The sequence below is a fragment of the Taurulus bubalis genome (genome assembly GCF_910589615.1).
Source record: "Taurulus bubalis genome assembly, chromosome: 19".
In the NCBI taxonomy this organism is placed as follows: domain Eukaryota; kingdom Metazoa; phylum Chordata; class Actinopteri; order Perciformes; family Cottidae; genus Taurulus; species Taurulus bubalis.
The window spans coordinates 7,951,433-7,973,022 of record NC_136607.1 but is presented as its reverse complement, the minus strand read 5'-3'; the positions used below and the strand labels follow the sequence as shown (position 1 = coordinate 7,973,022).

At 43.4% G+C, this 21,590-nt stretch overlaps 1 protein-coding gene across 1 annotated transcript in view; it reads right to left on the bottom strand.

The window, feature by feature from the left end:
- The window catches only part of cntfr (ciliary neurotrophic factor receptor), a gene marked incomplete at its 3' end in the record, with an annotated part of 202,516 nt that overhangs the window by 160,215 nt on the left and 20,711 nt on the right, over positions 1–21,590 (bottom strand). Inside the window, exon 2 of the mRNA XM_079234913.1 lies at positions 7,104–7,144. The remainder of the gene's footprint in view (positions 1–7,103; positions 7,145–21,590) is intronic.

Below are 21,590 nucleotides of genomic sequence, written 5' to 3'. Positions count from 1 at the left end.
GTCGGAAAATTGCCATTAGATTTATTTACAACAAGCTTATTTTATCTGCAAGTCGAGCCCTGCGTGGAACAACATGAATCTTGTAGAATTGCGGAGTTTGAAACATTTTTCAGCGGTTGCCTCAGAAAGCTTAAGGCAACCAGCACGCTCTTGTCTCTGTGAAGAAATATTTCCGGATAATAATGCTATTTATAATCTTTGCCTTGAGGGGGGGTACTTGACTCGAACTGGAAGCAGTTCCTTGTTTTTCTGTAAAACACAGTTCAAGCAAAGCTGTTTTGAAGATTGCGTTTCGGGGGTCGGTCTGTCAAACATTTGTGAATGAATTGAAAATGAGAAAGTTGGGACTACGGTCTCTATTTGATCAGCTGCCTTCATCCCCATTATCTTCACTAGGAGTCGAAGTTCTGTAGGGCTTAAGTTGCAAAAGGACACAAAGCTGACAAAGAGTAGTGGGAATCAAATTAAAACAGGGAGAACAAGCCTCGCTGCAGCAGAGCTGCACAGGTTTCAGAGCTGCAGACAAACAGGAAGAGTCCGTCAGCTGGACTGTATGTTCTGCTGAATACTGGTCAGAACACCATCATTGTTTTTTTACTTCACACCTTCCAGAGAGATTTGAGGATACATGAGGGTGACGGATGCAAAGGCCAAAAGTAGGGATGCACCGATACATAAGGGATATTGGTGACAATTCACCATTATAATAGTAAATACCAATTCAACAAAGCCCCAAAACAACAAGCGTGAATTAATACAAACAGAATAGATTGCATAAACTCAATATATATAAAACCGAAACAAAGTCTCATGTTACAATCCAATTGTCTGTTGAAATCCGTTTGCAAGCCTGTCTCTTATTGCAGCTGGCATGCTCAGAACATAGACTATGATGCTGTTGTTCAAAGCACCTTACAGCAGAGTAACCGCACCAGATGGGAATACAAGTCCTCACCATGGCGATGTTAGTGCCGTGCCCCATCCACTGCACCCCAAAAGCCAACAAGAGCTTGTCAGGAATCAATACCTGGCATGAAAAACGATGGGACTCTCAGCTGCTATGGCCACATCAATCACGCTATTACCATTAGCTCATCTCTCGACACCGACTTGGACTTCTCCCTGCTGCCCCTCCCATCCACTCTCCGCTCCTATGTCACCGTTTTCCCCCTCTCCTCTTCCACTTCTCCCCCATCCCTCTCTCCCCCTGCCAGCTCAGCGGATGCCCCTTGTCACAGCTCCTATTTCAGCCTTCTGAAGTTTCCTAATTGATCGCAATTAGAGCCGCTATAGAGAGATGGGGTAGGGAGGGCAGACCAACAGAGATGGGGAGAGAAAGTGTAAGTGTGTGTGTATAACAGAGAGAGAGAGAGAGAGAGAGAGAGAGAGAGAGAGAGGGGGAGAGGGAGAGGGAGGGAGAGAGAGGGAGAGAGAGAGAGAGATTAAAATCAATGAGCCTGTTTTGAGAGTGGTTATATTAGCAACTGGACTACATTTGACCACAGACTGCTGAGGTAATAACACGAGAGACGGAGGGGAGTGACAAGACAAAGAGACGCACAGAGAGACGGAGAGTCACTGCCGATGGGAGGGAGTTAAGTGACACGGAGTAAATAGAAGCACCGGATATTAGTAGGGCTGTCCGCTCTGAGACAAAGAGTCAACTAATCGGTCGTTTTGGTCACAGTTGACGAAGCTTCTTCAGGCAGAATTACTTAATTACTTTCTAAGAAACCAATGAGAACAGATTCTTAGGGAGGATACTCAAGGTTTACACATCATATTAAATCAGCTCTTCGATTAGTCAACAAAATTGTGTTCGACGAAGACTTGCTTTGGTCGAGGACAGCCCTAGAAATTAGACACAAAAAGAAGGGGGGACCTGACGCACATACAGGTTTAGAAATGAAGCAGAAATAAAGAAAATACGTATTTTCAGTTTGTCCAAAGAGCTCACCCACCAGAGTCATTCTTAAATTTGTTGGGAAGGATATTTATTCACAGGTTTTATTTTTCTGTTTCCATCCACGCAAAATGGAACCAAACCTGAAGATCCCTGTCTCTACACCTGGTTGTTGATTAATAGTTTCAGCACGGAACTAATACCACAGCTCCTTTTGGATTTCATTGTCACTGACAAACTGCACTGCAGTAACATCAGCAGTAAGCTAAAAACTAACTACCGAGCACAACATAGTAATATTTAGCAGTGTAGCTGTTTTGTGGAGGATAATAATAAGCATCTGGTTCGGACACTGGCCAAAAAGCATTGTTTCTACAACCCAAATGAGGATCGGGGGCAAAAAACTTGATCCGGATTTCCCAATTTGGCATGGTGTGAAGCACTTATGATGCTTGAGAGCGAGTAGAAGAATAAAGAAAAAAATAACTTGCAGGGAGTTGACACATTGGGGGAAAACAGAGATAGGGATAAGTTGGGATCAAATGAAGAGATAGAATGATTTCAGTGACAAACGCAGCAGGAAAGAGTGAGAGAGCCAGAGAGTGAAGGATTTGTAATAGAGAGATAGAGTGGCAGAATGACAAAGAGGAAGAATAACAATGGTGCCAAAGCCTCTTCCATCCTCCTTGCAAACGTCCCAGATCCCCCTCTTTTCTCTCATTTAAATTCCTCTCCATTGTCATTGCAATCCGGGCCTAACCCCCCACCGCCTGGCAAATACACACACACACACACACTAACGGACATCAGAGTGCACATGCATTGACCTCCAGCAACAACCGGGGCCATCCCGAGGAGCCGGGCTCACACATCTTGGCTAATCCCTATCAATGGGCACACATGCACGACACTCACAATGTTTGCAGGAAAGATAGGCTCAAGTTCCCCCAGACTGCAGATGTCAATGTGACCCTCGCCATGCTAACGTGGGTGTGGAATACAAGGCGCTTGTCACCGGGCATCCAGTGTCAGACGCAAGGCCAATGCAGCGCTCACTCCTGCCTTGTCAACATGTGCTGTCGATACAGCCGGCCTTAATTCTATTCCTTGCCTTACTGTTCCCTGGTCAACAGTGCTTAAGACCACAGTGGTGCACTGGCTTGTCAGCAATGGTATCTTACAGAGCAGACACACTGCTCTCAGCAGCGCTAGCAATGTGTACGGAGCTGTCTAACAGCAGCAACAGGACGAGAAAATAGCGTCTTGTCAGCATGATCAGGACACGGTTGGGTTAATACAATTCCTTGGCTTATCCCTTGTCAGCAATTCTAGGTTACAGAGAATGGCAACCGGCGCTGGTCTTAATATTGCCTCGACAATGTGTATAGCTACATCGAGACTGTCAACCACGCCTGGATTTATGCAAGAGACAGCGAGAGGGGCCTAAAGGATGCCTTGTCTGCACAGTCAGGACAACACTGGTTGTATTATTGCTTGCCTTATCTCTCCCATGTCAGCAGTGCTAGGTCAGAGATGGTAACCAGTGATATCATATTTATGTCTTGCCTTGAAGACTATGCGTAAAAACACGTCCAGCCTGACTCTAGAACACTACGCGCTATTGTCTCGGATGTCTCAATAACAGAAATGTTGCAGTTGATATCAATACCAGTGGAATTCCACAATTCTCAAAACGCAACTCGATACCAAGGTATCAAGCAAAAACATAAACCCCATATACTTGAACACACAAACCGTTATTACCATTTTCGTAATGCTTTTTTGCAAATTATTATTAATCATTCAAGATCCTGTCGTGGCTGGTACAAAGTATGTTTTTAATGATGCACTGTATTGGTATAACTTAACGTTTTCAAGTAGTTATCTTTTACACTGTCGCCTCCTTTACTTCTCAAAAGTGGGTTATGTAAAAAATAATAATAATAATCCTCGTAACATCTGCGTCTGTCCAATGATAGCTATTCAACTCTGTTAGAGCTGCTATGGGGACAATTAAATAATATTAGATGTTGCAAAAAGGAACAAAAACACATCCTGATGTTTGACATCACACACACACAGAAAAGGACAAAAACAACGTAATAATTGTAAAAAATGAAAGTCAATTTCAAAGTCAATTTGCACCAAACTGCATTTGCTAAATAAATCAGGCGCCGGTAGAGGGTACATTGTGGACAAATTACAGTCGATATGATCTGGAATACCCAAGTGGGTGCACACGTGTGTGTGTGTGTGTGTGTGTACTGCAGGAGACAGAGAGCGAGAGACTGCTCGCGCGTGTGTGTGTGTGTGTGTGTGTGTGTTAAGGTGATTCTGGCGACAAGGCGACCCCCAGGGATCAACACACACATTCTCAAATTACTCACGACCCCACACACAGACGCACTGTGCGCTTGTACAAGTGTAGATGACATGCTGGTGTCTACTAAGCACTTTGCCGACCTGCATGCCAACAGGGACCAATGGCAGCAGCCGGAGAGTGTGAGAGAGAACGATGACAAGAAAGGCTGTCGTCGTCGCGGGCTATCTTACCAGAGCCTTTTTTATGCACAGCTGATCAGGGGTTAAAAGCCGTGATTGTGGATTGGTCATTTAATTTCGGATAGTTAGCCTGACCTACGAGGCTAAAAACAGCAGAGTAGGGTGCATAAAGCGAGGTTCTGTTTTGTTTGTGTTGACTTCAGAGCTGCAAAACCCCTTAGCTCGATATCACCTTACGATACTTTCAACATATTTGGCCCACAACAGTATCACTACACTGTTTTTTTGATACATATGATCTGATATATATATATATATATATATATATATATATATATATATATATATATATATATATATATATACACAGTATATATATTGCAGGGATATCACCCATTACAACATCTCTGTAACTAACTTTACAAAACTCATCAAACTTCATCAAAACCGCGTACATCTGTGGGAGGCGTGGGCGTGGAGGAGAATTTGACATTTCAACTTTAAAAAGGTTATGCCCTCCGATGTGTTAATGGATTCATTCAACGGTCTCCTGTCATTTGTAGAAAATATATTACTTTGCATACCCTTGCCTCTGATTGAATTATCAGCGACCTTTAAGTGCTCAATATAATTTGGATTCTGTGACGAACAGTGTTGTCCCATTTCAGTGCAGTTGTGAACCTGAAAATAATTATTCTCACTCGCTTACATCGATCGTATGCGTTATAATTAAACGGGCCGTCAGGGCCTGCTAAGCCTTCTCTGCAGGCCTAAACAGAATCACAAAGTTTAAATTGAAATGTTTTATTATTATTATTAACATAAATCAGCTGTTATAGCATGCGTAGGTACACAATCCACGGCCCGCCACTGCGGTATACAGATAACAATGTCCAAGGATTTGGCTAGGTGCCAAACAAGGATGAACTATTTATGAGGACTTAAACGTCATCGTAAACAGTGACACCAGGTTAATACATTCCTTGGTGTCCTCAAAAGTCAATACAACTCTGCTCAAAGCTAAATGAAACATTTGAGGTCCTCAAGGTGGAAAAAAAGAATTATGTTGAATCCTTGACGAACTGAAATACCTACTCTCCTGATACTCAGTCCCCTGAGTCTTTTCAATATATTGAATGTGTATCCGAATCTCTGTTCTTTGTTCATCACGATTATGCGCCATGACATATGCCTTGCTGCGAGGCAAAACTCCTGAAAGGGGGAGAATAAATTCTCAAATCTTACACTCAATTACAGTTCTGGCAAAAACAGAATAACGGAGCAATTGCAGTGCATTACACCTGGCTGTCAGCAGGAGCCCGAGGCGTCAGCAGCCCCCTGTCCTCGATTCAGATCCCCGAACCGGCCCGGGTAGGGGACGTTTGGTCTGTCCAGGGAAAGCAAATGAGTAATGCGCTCCCCTCCCTCATCGACGATAAAAGCTGCCCTGAAGCGAGGCCCTTAACCCCCGATTCCTCTGGTGCAGCTGCTGACTGAGCAGCGATTTGCATTCGGTAATTCTGCATGCATATATCATCTGTCATTCATGGTCAAAAATAAACCTGTAAAGATCAAACGCAGGCTTTTTTTTCTCCTTTCTTTGTTTTTAGTGAGTGGCATTAAACTTTAGCTTCAGGTCTCTTACGCGTTAATAAAAGTGTGTATACATACTATTATTGTTCAAAGCATTGCGGCAGGCATGGACTTCCCTGTATGTAACCCTAGAGTCCTGAGCTGTCAGCATGAATGCATGGCCGTGGCCTTCACGGAATCTGGATATCTGTCTACGTGTGTGTCCGCTCCGTCTGCTTATTTCCTGTCCCGGGTTCTCCGTGGCTGCGTGTGCATCACCTATGTGCCCACATGTCTGAAGTTTCCCATAAAAGAGCGCCGACATGTGTGTGTCTTGCTGGCATTTCTGGACAGAGGAATTCTATCCGCCTCCACGGAGTCCTTTCAACGCCCTCCGCCACCACACACACGCACACACACACGCTCACACGCTCACACACACACACACACACACACACACACACACACACACACACACACACACACATCCTGCTGCTGACACGCGCATGTCACCACGGCAACCAGATACAGCCAGAGACGTGTTACTGACAGAGAAGCACAGACCACCATACTGGCAGGCCAGAGGTTCTCGTCATGGGTTTTTTAGGTCAGCCGCTGGGATCGCTTGTTGAACCACAACGTGTGAATTCTTCCAACAGTATTCTCGAATTCAAACGCATCGACTGAGCGCAGTTCGTTGGGAATATTATTGATGATTCAAGAGGCTGAAAATATCACATGCAGCCGGCCTCGTTCCCAGATATGCACGACAGGTTCACAGTATTTCTGAGGGCTTTTCCCCCATGTGGCTACCATTGTTGGCTTGATCTCTTACAGAGTGCCCACTGCTCCGCACTGAAAGCCTCATCTTCAAAGATTCCATGTGATGGGAGAACACATTTAGAATATCATGCAGATTCACTGCTTTAATGTCTGAGCAGGGGAAACAAAAGGACGAGAGCATACAGTTATGTCTATTTACGCGGAAAATGAAATGGGTTTCACGCACCCGTGGCTTCTGTGAAACGTGCTCGGCACAAATAACAGAAGCAGCACAAGAGGAAAATTGAGTTGTAGCGGTTTTCGAACAGGAGCAAAAACAGTGTACAGTGTCTTGTCAGCTTACCTTGGACAGGACGAAACGTCAGCACGATCCTCCTCTTCACCCTGTCAAAAACAACACAGAGTTAGTCACTGCGTTCACAGAACAAACGGGCAGCAGAGGGTTTGACTGTTTCAGCAGAAGATTCAGCAGTCAGTAAAACAACAGGGGGAGAGGGAATTTAGTTTTTTTCCAAAGTGACTATCCCTTTGCTTTTTAGACATCTGCCACACTAGTCATGGCCAGACAGCAACCTCTGTTTTTAAAAAGTGAAGCCACTGTGGAAGTGCATTAAACTTATTTCTAACAGCCATCAGGGGGCTTCTCCTCTGGTTGCAAAAAGAAGTCTGATTGTACAGAAAGTCGGAGAGAAAATGATCCTACCTCTCACTCGATTTATTACCTCAGTAAACATTGAGAATGAGGTCTCAATCTTTAGTTTCTATTCTTCTTCAATGCAATGTTCATTTAGTAAATAATGGTCCATAATGCAGGGCGTGATTTAGGGCGTGGCTACTTTGTGATTGGCAGGCCGTTGTCCTCTCTGGGAGTTGTCAGTGTTTTTTCGCCTTATAACTTTAACCCTTTCATCGTATGTTTTTAGTTTATTACCGACATTGTAACATTTTGGTCGAATAAAAAAGGCCCCAACAGCAATTGGTTGTAGTTAGCTCCACCCTCACACGGTCTATGGTCTGGTCCTATTAAGAAAGCTCATCTAAGCTGATATTTAGGATAGCACTTGACATATCCACAGTATGAATTTGGGTGGATATGTCCACCCAAATTTGTGTGAATTTGTGTTTTTAAAGTGATAACATCCTGCTTAGAAAAATGAAAATATAATAACCTCTTATAGTTCTCCCCACACCTGCTTTTCCAGCCTCGTCCTCTCAGCAATGTTTCTTCAATTAACTATCTCTCTCCCACGAATGTCTTTTTTTTTCATTCTATAATGGGGTTGATTTAATCAGCAAAGTCAAAATCAAAACATATTATGCACCCCATGGGCAGCCCAGTGCAGCCTTGTGCATTGGTTTCACCATCGCTCCTTCTTTCCATCTGGTTTCCCTTCTCTCCACCTGCCCATCAGTCTGCAGCCAGGGACAGGTGAGCCTATTACACGCTTCTTCACACGCCGTCTACTACACACAGTCATAGGTTCACTCACGAAACCTCACTAGCTCCGCTTCATGGTAAGTTAGCGTGCCACGCACATCATCCAAATCTGCTGTGCTGTAAAACGGCTGTTACCACAGCCACGTCACGCTCCTGATGAAGTGGTCTAGTGGCTCACATAAAAGCTGAAAAAAAAAAGAATCCAGTGCTGGAGAATAGAAAAGGTCCAACTGAATGAAATTTAAATATTCAGTGTGATTTAATTAACTGTTACAATGACTTGAACGCACCAGGACAACAAGCACGAGAGTGCAGATAAGTACATAAAGGTTTCACTTTCCCACAAGCTCAAGCTTTTTTAAGCCCACAAGCTTAAAACGAATATATACTTAAATGCCAAACAATAAGGAACCAACAGACAGTCCTGCTATAATATTGTGCTTCTTTAGAACATCACAATACAAACCAACAATAAAACAAAGTATACAGCAGCCGGTTAAGTGAGGAGCAGACAAAATTACATCTTCTGAACTGACAGTTATATTATGTGTAGAAATTATGATTCCATCACTATTCAAATAAAGACCGAATTCATCACTTAATTATGCCATGGAAAAGAACACCTTCGGTCGAAAGCCAACAAGGTAACGATTATGTACTCTGGGCCAAAAAAGTGAGGATTAGCGCACCAACAGACAACTGACCCCGATGCATTAACTACAGCGAGAGCATTCAAAGCCAGAACGCTAATAAATAGTTGTCCTTAATATAGATGAGAGGAAAGCACATGTTATGGCCTCCTCGGGTAAATCCTGTTCTAATCAGGGAGATCAATTGCTTGGTTTTGGCCAGGATTCCCTCCTGTAGGGGTTGTACAAAAGGGCTTTTTAGTACCGTTTTGCCTTCTTGCTGCGTCCCATGGTGTAACAGTTCTGTAAAAATAGTTTGGTGTCTTGCATAATACCGTGTCTCCTTTTCACATATTCCATCGGAGATAAATCTGACCTCAGTATGTTAGATATTTTGCTTGTTTTTATATTCTGTTCCTGTGCAGCCCATCTCGGTTTCTCAAGAGGCATCAGTGGCTGAAAGGCTATGTATTTTATTTTCAAAAACACTGCCCGCTTGGCTCGAGGAGAGAGAGAGAGAGAGAGAGAGAGAGAGAGAGAGAAAAACAGCTTTGCTGATGCTGCTGTGCAACAACATAGCAGAACGTGCTATCACATGAAACATCGCCTTTAAGGCGCTCACACTCTCTCTCCTTGTTTGTTCCTCCTCTGTCTGCCTCTCTCCTCATCTCGGTTCTCCTTTGCTCTTTTTGTCTCTTTGCCTTCCCAACTCGATGTCTCTGCCTCCTCCAGACCTTGACACCAGCTGTACTTTTCCAATTCAGCAGTTCCTTAACTCTCCAGATGACACCACAGGATTTCACACCAGCTCGGAGCACACAAACAACAACACCACGAAACAAAAAAGCAACCCAGAAAATAAATAAATACCCTGAACAGAACCAAGCAAATCAGCGAAAAAAAACAAATGCCACACGCAGGCCTCAGTGCAGTTCCATAGGGAGCTAGACAGTATTAGCAGGCCAGGCTAAAATTATTTATGTGGAGACTGGAGAGTGAGAGAAAGACCAGAAGTGAATAATGGGAGGGAGCTGAATATACAGTAGCTACTACAGAGAGAGGATTAAATTAGATGAGAAGTGAATGCGAACAGTGAGAGCTAATTACACACTCAGCATGTGTCTTTTCAACACCCCCATAGCAGCAGATCACCCTAAATCCTGAGCCGTAGATATCCAAACTCCATACTTATCATTACTTTTCATTAATATTCAATAGTAACACTATAACAGCCCAGCATGGACATTGTCTTGGTATTCCTTGTATGATCTTTTAGTCGTGGTTGTAGGCCACCTCTTGATTCAGGCCACTCTTACAACAAAAGTATATTCTCATACAACTGAACTGCTCTCTCCAAGACGTTCTGAGGGAAACCCATTTTCTTCTGGGCCGAAGGCTGCAGCTTTTTTCTGCAATTTTTTTTTGGGTTGCACTGTACTTCTGGGGTGCAATTGTACAAGAACTGTGGGTCCTGGGATCAAATGTTGAGTGTCCATTTGTAGAGGAGATGTGCCGCCTATTTTCCACCTTTTCTGATCCTTGACCAACTATTGTTAAACCACCCAACATAGAGGGCATTTAAAGTTACAAGATCGAAGATTGGGAGCATTTCTATTGCCTCTCGGCGGCTCTCGACATGGTGACGGCGATCCTTCAATTTGAAATGCAAAAGAAAACTCTGTCGTTGTCTTGTATCAAAAACACTGGATTACTGTTGTATCCATTTTCCACAACAAGCACATGTACTAATACTAAATGCTAATTAAAGGATTTCCTAAATGACTGTGTCCCACTGTTTTTGTTATGAAGCTTGCTCAGTCAGAGGCAGACGTTGCAGTTTGCCACGACTACTAGCATCCCATAATGCACTTTACAAACAGATGTCATTGAGATTTGTTTGCAGGGATAAAGGATTGCAGCAAAAAGGGAGGGGGAGGGGGATTTGCAGCAGCCACCAGCCACAAGATGGGATTGAATTTATTTGTTTGTTTTCCTGGAGTCTGTCATTTCAGGAACAAGCTTTTTAGGAATACGGTCACATTGCATTCTTCACTTTCCTTCATCATCACCAACTTGCAATTTATTCATTTCGTCCACCTCACACAGCTTCACGCGCCTTTGTTTAAGGTCTGGCCGAAAAAGGTTTCCAACACAAGGCATTAACCTGCAAATGTGATTTATTTCTCAAGCAATCCCACATTTACTCCTATAACCTCGGACAGCCAAAGGGATGAGAGAACTTTGGCTTTTAAGAACATCCCCCTTTGCACAAACAAACTAAAAATAAAGACAGAAAATGAAAAGGTTACCCCGTCAGAGGTACTACTATAAATCAGTGGGCTGAAAGGAGTCATAGGAGCCACTGAAGTGCACATTGCACAAAATCCAATGAGAATCCAGCAGCAGCCTCCCAATACTCCCCTTCTTCTCTGTTTCCCTGCCTGTTCTATTAAAGCCAGGGCTATTCTTAGCAAGCTAGGGTATCGGGTTAAGAAGATGAAGGCTGAAAGATTATGGAGAGACAGAGAATTTAACTAAGGGCACAGTGACGGATAAACCGGCTGACAGCAGGTCGACCTGCCCGTTTACTTGGAGAATTAGTTCACCAGTCGAGTGAAAAACATTCAATGGATCACATTATTTTCACACGGCACAGCGTGGATCTAATGGAGGCGAGAACGTCTCCGATTAATAATTAATGTCTTATTATTTTGTAAAAGTGCAGTTTTGCTTGAATGGCTCCGTGATGCTGACATCTAAAAGAGAAAAGGTGAGGACAAAGTAAAAGAGGAAGCAGGTAAAATGCAAGGAAAAATGTCATGAATAAGTAACCTGTTTTGGGTGGAGGCAACACGTTGTCAGTCTCATCCTCACCCTATTCTGTTGATGCACATGGTATTTCAAGGTAGACAGCCTCACAATTTCAAAAGAGGGTATTGACAAGTAATAAAAAAAATGCTGGAAGCACTGAAAGAAAAGGAAATGTAACACACGAGGAGTGTCAGAGGTTAAGAGAGCAAAGCGGAGGCACAGAGTTCAGACTGTAAGCCTCATGATCTGCTTCATAACTGTCATCTGACATCACTGCAGCAGATGCTTTATCTCGGATCCTGTTCGCTCTGCCCGTTCTAATGCAATGGGCGGGGGGGTCTTTGTCATACTGTAATGTAATGAAAACAGACAGGACAAAGGGGCAACGGACCGAGAGGGTTTAGTTCGGCCCGCACCATGAAGATGGGGTGAGAGTGAGACATGAAAGAAAAGAAGGGTTGTAAATGTACGTGTGTATGTGTGGTGTGTATTATGTGTGTGTATTATGTGCGAGTATGCAGCCAGCGGAGCCGCTTTTTACAAAGCTTTTAAAAGTGACACTACTTAGTTTCTCATGTAAATGGTCGGTAAAGTGCAAACATAACACTTACATTCCGTGCACTTTATTTTAACTTTCATTTTAATATTCTACTGTAGATCCAATTGTAAATATTCATGATCCCATTCATTGTTTTATGTTTATTGTTAAATGTTAAATGTTAAGCACCTCCCGCCAGGACAAATTCCTTGTATGTGAAAACATACATATCAATAAATGGTTCTGATTCTGAACATAATGTGTTGACACTTAAAAGGTTCCCCTTGCTCACGGTGTTACAACCTGTGCTCTGATTACCTCAGCGAGCTGGCTGAGAGGCGGGACCATCGACATTTTGAAGTGACAGATTTGGCCACATTTTCAGAACGTGCGCACGTTCTTTATTTGGCAGTTGGTAAAGCACGGTTACTTCAGGAGGACAGACAGGCATACGGCAGTGGCAACGTTCAGAGCTGTGATGTTCATGCAGAGCAGGATGAACGGGTCCAGAGGTCCTGTCATACAGGATCACGCCGTAGAAATAACGGCATGTTATGTACAACCTTGTGAAATGTGTGGGAGTGTGTGAGAGAAATGTGTGAACGCCTAATTAGGCAACATGTCTTTCGTAGGCTGAGTTGTGCTTCCTAAAAAAACATCTATGTAGTCAAGTTAAACAGTGACACAATGCTTTACACATCACACTGACTTAATTTACCACGTGACTTCTTTAGTGTCTGTCTTGTCTGGCTTGACTGTGTCCTCATGTCCAATAGTCCAGCTAAAGAGAACCCCTTGTATATTGCAGGGGAAACTATCTAAAGCTTTATTGTGGTATCATGTGATGTGTTGCATGTTCCCCTTCATGTCATTTTCTGGTGTGTCAATGTGTCCCCTTTTTGTTTCTTTGTAACAGTCAGCGATCTCAGTGTTCTTCTTGTTCAGTGTAGCTCAATGTCGGCTGTGGACCTCAGCTTTATAGATTCATATCTCCAAAGAGCTGCATTACATTGTGCTCGTGGTCAACTGTGGTCATGCTCAAGTTAAAGTGGTGTGCTATTCATTGATTTTCAAGTTTGAGTAAATAAAACCCTTCTTTTTCAATGTGTCTTGCTTGGATTCACACACAGACAGAATTAAGAGGCTTCACAGAATCTGCACAGAATGACCCTGTGTAAAGAGGTCAACAATTGGTCAAGGCTTTTACCCAATCAATTCAGTCTCACATAGGATATACACAAACACACACATGTACACTATGCAGACACATGACTTGTAATTGTAAGATTAGAGATACGAACAGAACAAGAACAGAAAGTGCTTTGTTCTACGCTGGAAGAAAGACTGACATTGTAACGTCTTACTAGAATATCATGTAATGAGAACAACCTTTAATTTCACACCAGCACAGGAAAGACAGCCGTGGGTTATTACTCATTATTTGCAATTCCCAAAACGCACCTTTGTTCACAACTGAGTTGCTTTAAAACAATCTAATCTTGAGCTCAAACTGTGTTTAAATTAAACAGGCAAAATAAGAAAATAATACAACAGGAAGAGGTGAACTTTTGATGTCAGCTCTTAAAACAGCATGTTGGGTTGATTCTGAGTGATAATTGCATGTTGAATATGAAAGTAAGTCAAAGTTGGGCTTCCATAAACCATGAGCCACCAGTATTTAATCCCCGCGAGGAAGAACGTGTTTGTAAAAAAATATGCCAGAGTGAAGAAAAAAATAAAATATGCCAACCGAACTTCATTCCTCTGAAAGAGTTCATTTAATGTCAGCATTCGACAGATCAGAAGTAGAATCAGGAATCTATTCTCATGCCCAGAGTGTCAGGGGGAAAATGTAAATGTCAAGGCTGATAGATATTCATGGTATATTCTATTTTACCCTGTAACATTATGTTTCTGTCAGAGTCATGAACCATGCTGTGCATAAATCAGATGCTTCAAAATGAGAAAATACAACACAGTCTCTTCAAAAAAGGTTTAATCTATTATTGACTATTCTGGCTGAAATATAATGATTATATAAGGCTCCTTTTGCAATGGCCACATATATATATACGGATGAGGTATTTCTATTAGCCGCATTTTAGTTATAACAATGTGTCTGAAAGCTATTTCTTCCTGCAAATCAAGTGGGGAAAACTAAATGCAGAATGTCAAAAGTGATTTAAAAAGAATGGTTTCCTGGTAAAAGCTAAGAGAGAGAGACAAACACAGAGTAGCAAACAGAGAGAAGAAATAATGAACCCTCAAGTCAGTGAGAAGGACAGAGAGAGGAGAGTGAAAGCCCAGAGGGGTGCTCAGGAGATACTCACTCCTCTCATTATTGCATGCGTCCACCTCTGCACCGCAAGATGTAAATGCCGTGAAAGCAGAAGGGAGGCAAGAATGGGAAAGAAGAGAAGAAAAAAAAACAGAGATACGGTTCTCTCCTCTGGCAGATTGATAACAACTGTCTGACTTGGTTTCAGATGGGAATGCAAGGGAAGGGAGGGTGAAAGGGGAGGAGGGATACAAGGTAAATGAAACTAAAAGGCTTCATCTAATAGATGGAGGAGGGCAGCTGACAGGTTGACAAAGATGGTCATATTTGGTGGGAGATGGAAACAGAGAAAGGGGAGGTACCGGGGGGGTTCAGAAGGGACCGTTTGAGTTAACCGAGGACCGTTTGAGTTAATTGGAAGGACTGAGAATGTGGATGTTGAAGTGATTGAATGACATTTGCATTATGGGAAATACAGGGGGTGGGGAGGTTACTTTTAACTACATTCAAAAAGTTGAATCCAAAGAGAAACCCCAAATGAAAAGGCCAAAGTGTAGTCTGGCATCGGCAGCCAGGCCTTGGTTTGGGACAGGGGTACCGTTAATGTGCATAGACCTCATGCAGATGATCAGCCTTTTAACCAGCTGCTACTTGATCGAGAACATTATCTAAAACGTCAACGTGCTTCTACCCATTTCTACGATATTGCGACTCGGGCCTGGATGTTTACTTCTTGTTTTGGGCTGATTGCATCATTACAGTCTTTTGATCTGGGACGCATAGCTCAAGAACCCTTTCTTAAAAGTTGGCAGCTGAAAGATGTAAATCAACACCTAACTGAATCCTCATCATCACCTAAACGCTCCCTACATTTCACTGATTGGCTCAGATTTCGGCGGTATGCCTCAGGGGACTGTCAGTGAATCACTGACTTCATATGATTTAAGATGGTCTTGTGAGGCTAAAGGGAAGGACTGAGGGCTGCAGCTTGGCAGGCAAAAGAGTGACAGATAAAAATGACTGGCAGGTTGATAAGAAAGCTGTCATCTCCGCTGTGCTGTGAATAAATAACTGGGTGAAGGTGTGACGAGAAAGGATTAAAAAGTGAAGGAGAGGAAGTGAGGAAAATATTGAGAATGAGTGACGTGGTCTGGGAACGTCAAAGATGAGAGCAGGAATGGGAGTTCAAATGATTGTAGTGATACCAATGCATTATTCGGTTCTGTTTATATAAATATTTTCGGTGCATTCCCGGAAACTGGGGCGGGCCTCACAACTGTCAGAAAAACATGCCGGCATCGATAAAAGGGATAACCTCGGGGGCCTGCAATCCGAGGTTATTGGAGTGGACAGTTTGAAACCGGTTCTCAAGTGGCTCTAAGGCTGGGAGATAATCTACTAAATAAATCATCATAAATCATCATCAATTGAGATATCATGATACACAATTATTTCAACTAAATTGATAATAACATGCACACACTAATTTCTCTGAAAAAAAATCAGATTACTTAGCACTGAAGTGTATTAAACTAAAGTACATCTCCGTACTTTGCATTCATCAAGTACTGAATTGAATCTACAAAACCATGTGGTTATTTCATAGAGACTATTTATTTATTTTATTCTAGAAAACCTGCTACATCCTGATATGTGTCATTATCTGGCCACAGATAATGAGAATCGAGAACGAAACCTATTCCCATCCCCAACTAAGAGGGGGGTCAGTGATAAGGCGAAAACAAGAAATGGAAATTTAGACATGCAAGAAAAGGGAGCGGAAATGAGGAAAAGAAAGTGTGTCAGATGTGGGCTCAGAGGGAATCAGCATGACAGAAAGTGCTGTCAAAGTTGGCCAAAGATGGGAGAGATTGATCGCAAGGCCAAGTGGATGAATACCAAGAAACATCTAAAGAGCAAGGGGGGAAGGTGGAGGGATGAAGGTAGAGAAGAGGAGCAAAACTGGACCAAAATGGGCTTTAAATGTCTATCAAAAAGGAGGGAGGGAGGGAGAAAATCAACTGATAGAGACAGGGAAGGGAGGGAGGGCAGAGACCAAGAGACAGAAAAATGGTGTGAAATTGACATGAAAATGAGGGGATGATTGGGGAGAAGCCAGCGCGCTGTGACACCTGAGGTTTGTGAAGGTTTAGGGTAGGGGTTGGCTCAGCACGATAAGATAACTGCCACCTTATCTGTGGTCGTCAGACTGCTTACACACTAACACGTGCACAGACAAATAACACGCATGCTGCTCGCGCGCGCGCACGCACACACACACACACACACACACACACACACACACACACACACACACACACACACACACACACACACACACACACACAGTTTCCCTTGGTCCGGGGAAAGCGGACGTGGACAGAGCACTATTATAAGATTGGCAGACAGGTGTTTGGGGCTGTGATTGGAGCTGATTCCGATGTCCGTGTGTGGTTTTGTGCTCATATGTGTGTGTGAGTAATGTACATTTGAGAAGGGAACCTAACAGTAGAAGTGAGGGTCCGGGAATGATTCGGGTTTGGTTTAAAATGATGGTTGAAACTTAAGTTGTTTAGATGTGCTTGTCAAGATGTGTTCTTGCTGTTGGTGTTGATGGCTTTCTCTGTGTGTCTTTCTGTTTTTAGGTACAATAGAACCTTCTTAACTATGAACTGAATATTATAATTTTTTCATTTCCCCTCTTCAAGGGCTTCCCTTTTGCTCCTCGCTCACCTGGTTAAGTAGCATGGAGGCGGGCTGAATGAATCACATTAAGTCGAGTTTCCCTTTCAATTCTGGAATACCATTAAATAACACCGTCACCAGAAAAAAATAAATAATACTGTGATATAAATGTAATGTTCTCATCGCCCACTTCAATGTCATGTGTGAAAAGATCCGCATAAGCGGTTTTCAATGTACGCGTGAGATGTCTTAGTGTCATGTCGATCATTCGGGGCGTTTGCTTTTGTTGGCAGCCTAACGCAAAGTCCATGATATACACGTTAGTCACACACCGTCTCTCACCGTGGCTGGTATGCAATCAATGGTTCAACAGTGGGAGGCAGATAGGGCTGTAGGGAGGAGCAGAAGTAAAGACTGAGAAGATTGGGGCATAAAATGGAGAGAGATAAATTGAGGAATAAAAGGGTGAGAGGCCGAAAAGAGAAGAAGAGCAAGAACATTATGACGGATCGATTGCATTATACACTGCGTGTAAACGGGAGGGCATGGACATATTCAAGAAGCACTGGCGAAGAAAGACTTCACAATTCCACTAAATTGAACGACTTTTTGGGACTTTGCCAATTTTGCCGGCCTGGGTGTCAGAACGGAGTCCCTCAACGCCGTGACCAAATAATCAAACAAATACTGTACCCCCCCACCCCTGAAGGAGATCAGTGCCGTTTACATCCCTATCATAAAACAAATCAACATCATGATCCACCATCATTACTTTGGCACAGAGTCTGGGACAGAGATTGGATTTTTTATACCCTGGTTGCTTTGACGTGAAGGCTGTGAGAGCCAGTCTAACGATTCAACGGTCATCTCCAGCCGTAAACGTTAATTAACAGCTTCAGCTGCTGGACATTCATTTCCTGCTATAGCCGAGAGGGAAGGCCCATTAAAAAAAAAATAGGGTTGCGTGTGGGTGTGTCATGTGGGTTCATGGCCTACATGTGTGGTTAGGAGGGGTGAGTGAGTGTCTGTGTGTGTGTGTGTGTGTGTGTGTGTGTGTGTGTGTGTGCGCACGCAGCATCGTGCATGACAATGTGTGAACGTCTGCGTGTTTCCAAGGACACGCTGTGATGAAAACTGTCCCAAAGGCTCCTCTGTCTTTTTGTAATATGGCAATAAGCCGTCAGCGCAAACCATAACTAGCTAGTCACACCATGACAACATAATAAAGCTATACAGGGACAAAGTCAGGTAAAAGTCACACACCGAAGCCACAAATTAGAGGTGTGCACACACACTCTTCGTCGGGAGAGAGGCGCACTGAGACTGTTAGAAACGTTAGCTCCTAGCATCGCTAGCTGCGAGCCGCCGGCTCAAACAGTTCCACGTTAGGAGACGTGTGCAGGCCAGCAATCCCGTCTGTCTGGATTGAAGACAGACAGTAGTAGTAGTAGTGGACCAATCGGGTGTGACATTAAATCGAAGCCCGCTTTGCAGCGATTGGTTAAACCAAAAAATTTAGTTGTTTTGTTGAAGGTCTGGTCACAAAACGGTCGATTGCTGGTTAGGTTTGACTGGAGAAGTGTGGATACTACTTGGTACTGGGTTATTTAGGTCGATTCGGTAAAGAGTGCCAATACCACGTCCTATTTCTCATACAGCGTATTAGTGTAACAGTTTTATACCGTTTTTATTTCTGTCCCTGCACGGCTAAATACAGAATTATCGTTGTGGGCGAAAAAACAATTAAAGCAGTACTTGTAATGGTTGTACCATTCATGCTACCACCTGCTAGTGTCATTTTTATTTGTGTTTGTATTTGCACTAGTCATGTTGTTTTAAAATGGAAGTGTTGTTTGATTAAGCTGGCTAATTAATGAAGATGAAACCCAAACAATGATCCGATGCCAGTGTTAACCCTGGCTGTGGAAAACAGAGCTAATGGAGGCGAGCCATAACTCTGGGTTTCCATCTCACTGTCGACGGCTCCCACCCTCCTCTCCCTTCTCCCCCATGCCCCATCCATCAATCCATTTATCCGTGCTGCCTCATCTTCACGTCCCTCTCTTTCTCCTCTTATCTGTATTGAAGGACTCCACCATTTCAGGCCAGTGTTGTATTCTGACCATGAATATGTTTTACAGGCGAACCCCGCCTCCCCTCCTCGTCCTCCTCTTCAACCCCCCACCCCCTTCCCCAAACAGATAGGAGAAAAGCCCCCATGTTGGAGTCAAGGTTCAGTGGTTTCTAATTATGTGTTCACTGTAGGAGCACGGTCAAAATATTTCATATAGACCCATAGGAGAGATAGGAGGGAAGGGAATGAGGGAGGGAAAGACAGAGAAGAGAGACAGAAAGAGATAGAAAAGCAAACAGAGAGTGGATGAAGAGATGCAAACAGGATACATAAAGAAAGAAAGAAAGACGTGGAAGTTTGTGTAAAAGTAATCAGGGACATTTCCCCATTTTCCCGATTAAATCAAATGTACGTCTTACATTGTTCACAAACATGTTTTCCATTCAGTTGTTGCTATCTTGGTTTTTAAGCTTGAGGTAATTGTAACCTGTGCTACCATGAGGGGAGGTGTCACTAGCCCGTGAGCCTTTAGAAACCACATGTGTGTAATGATCATCAATGTGTTCCTGCTCATGCAAACATCTCCCCCTGACAACCGCGGCTCAATCCTGAGTCCTGCCTCATCTGCAAACCATTTTTTTTTGTAGATCCCAATACCAGAGAAGGGTCAAATGAAAGTGCATGTTGCCACACAAGCTAATACACTACTATTGTGGGTCATACAGTAAACACTCTCAGCACGGCGTGTTATAGGTCAGTGGTACAAATTTGCAGGTCAACGTTCACCTAAATTGAATTTGCGTACGTAGCCCCGTCCGAAGCCTAACCCACAGCTGTCTCATCACACAATGTAAGGTTACAATGTCCCCAGACTTTGGCTTTCGGTAATTATACAATCATTAGGACCACTTCTTACAAATACAGTCAAATGCACCACACACATACCCCCTAAGGAAGACACAGACTTGTGTGCACACAGACACACACACACACACACACACACACACACACACACACACACACACACACACACAGTCTTGTCAGGGCTCTTAAATGACTGGTGTGGTGTGCGGTTGCCAGCTGTAATATTTCCTGTGGTCATTAGACCATCTGGTGGCCTGACTCCTCTCATGTGTCCGTCTCGCTCTCTCTCTTCTATCTCTGCCTGTCTGCCTCATTGTACGGCTCAGTCCATGCCTTTCTATTTCTCTGCGTATTTGTCTCAGTGAATCTCCATCTTTACCGTTTCCCCCCCCCCCCCCCCCCCCCCGCTCTCATCCTCTTGCCACCCCTCAGAGCCTGTTGCCCCTGGCCAACTCATCCATCTCTCTGTAATGGAAAACCATTGATGTATGCAGCCATTTTGGTGCTCCAATATGTTAATTGGAGAGGTCTGGAGCCTCATTTATGCAGGGGTCAACATCCCTCTAAATTAAAGCTTCATCGCTGGTTTAATTACCACAAAAGGATTTCATCCAAATACTCAGGATTGCACAAATGCTGCAAAGAAATCTTTGCATTAACAGTTCGAAGAAAAAAAAAGGTCTCAAAAGTAATTGCTTTCCGTCTTAAAGCCTATGGAAACATGTCCAGATGTTATGATTCACATGGCAGCTTTGAGTGTGCTCACACTTTGGCCGTGGCTGCAGTCTATACGCTCCGGGATGGGATTGTGATTGCGTTGCGGATCCGATCAGCCATACCACATGCAGAGGCGACCGGGCTCGAATTGAGTTTGGATCTCAGTCAGGTGAAGACCACATGTGGGCACAATCTGGACAACTGATCCAACGTAGGACTAGCTCATCTCCTGCTCACACCTGAGCTCATCACCCGAGGAAAGCAAAGGGACAACAGGAGGGAAACCAGGACTGGAGCACTGTTGAGACCTGATTTAAAAAATGTCCAGATTATTTCAGCTTCAAAATAAGAGCTTTTAAATAACAAAATAACGAGGGACTTTTACTGTCAAGAATGGATAGGAAATGAAATGTGTTTATCCCCCAATTAGCGAAGCTTATTTCGCTTTTTTTCTCCTGTAAAACCAGACTTCTCATACGGCAGGCAAGAAGAATAAGCAGCAAAAAATAACAGGGGATTTTACCGTGAAGAATTTATAGGAAATAAAATGTATTTATCTACCGTTTTACAGCTGCTCCTTTGACCACGAAATGTATTCACAAACTATCTGATCAGGCAGGTTGCATTGAAGCGGCGAGCGCAGACACACATGCAGACGGCCAGTGTTGGATAAAAGCTCACCTTCCGACACAATCACAAAAGATGTTAACGTTACATCATCCATTAGCACTGGTTAGCACATAGGCAAGGTATTAATATAGTAAGAACAGAGGAATAATAGTGCAGCATTAACATT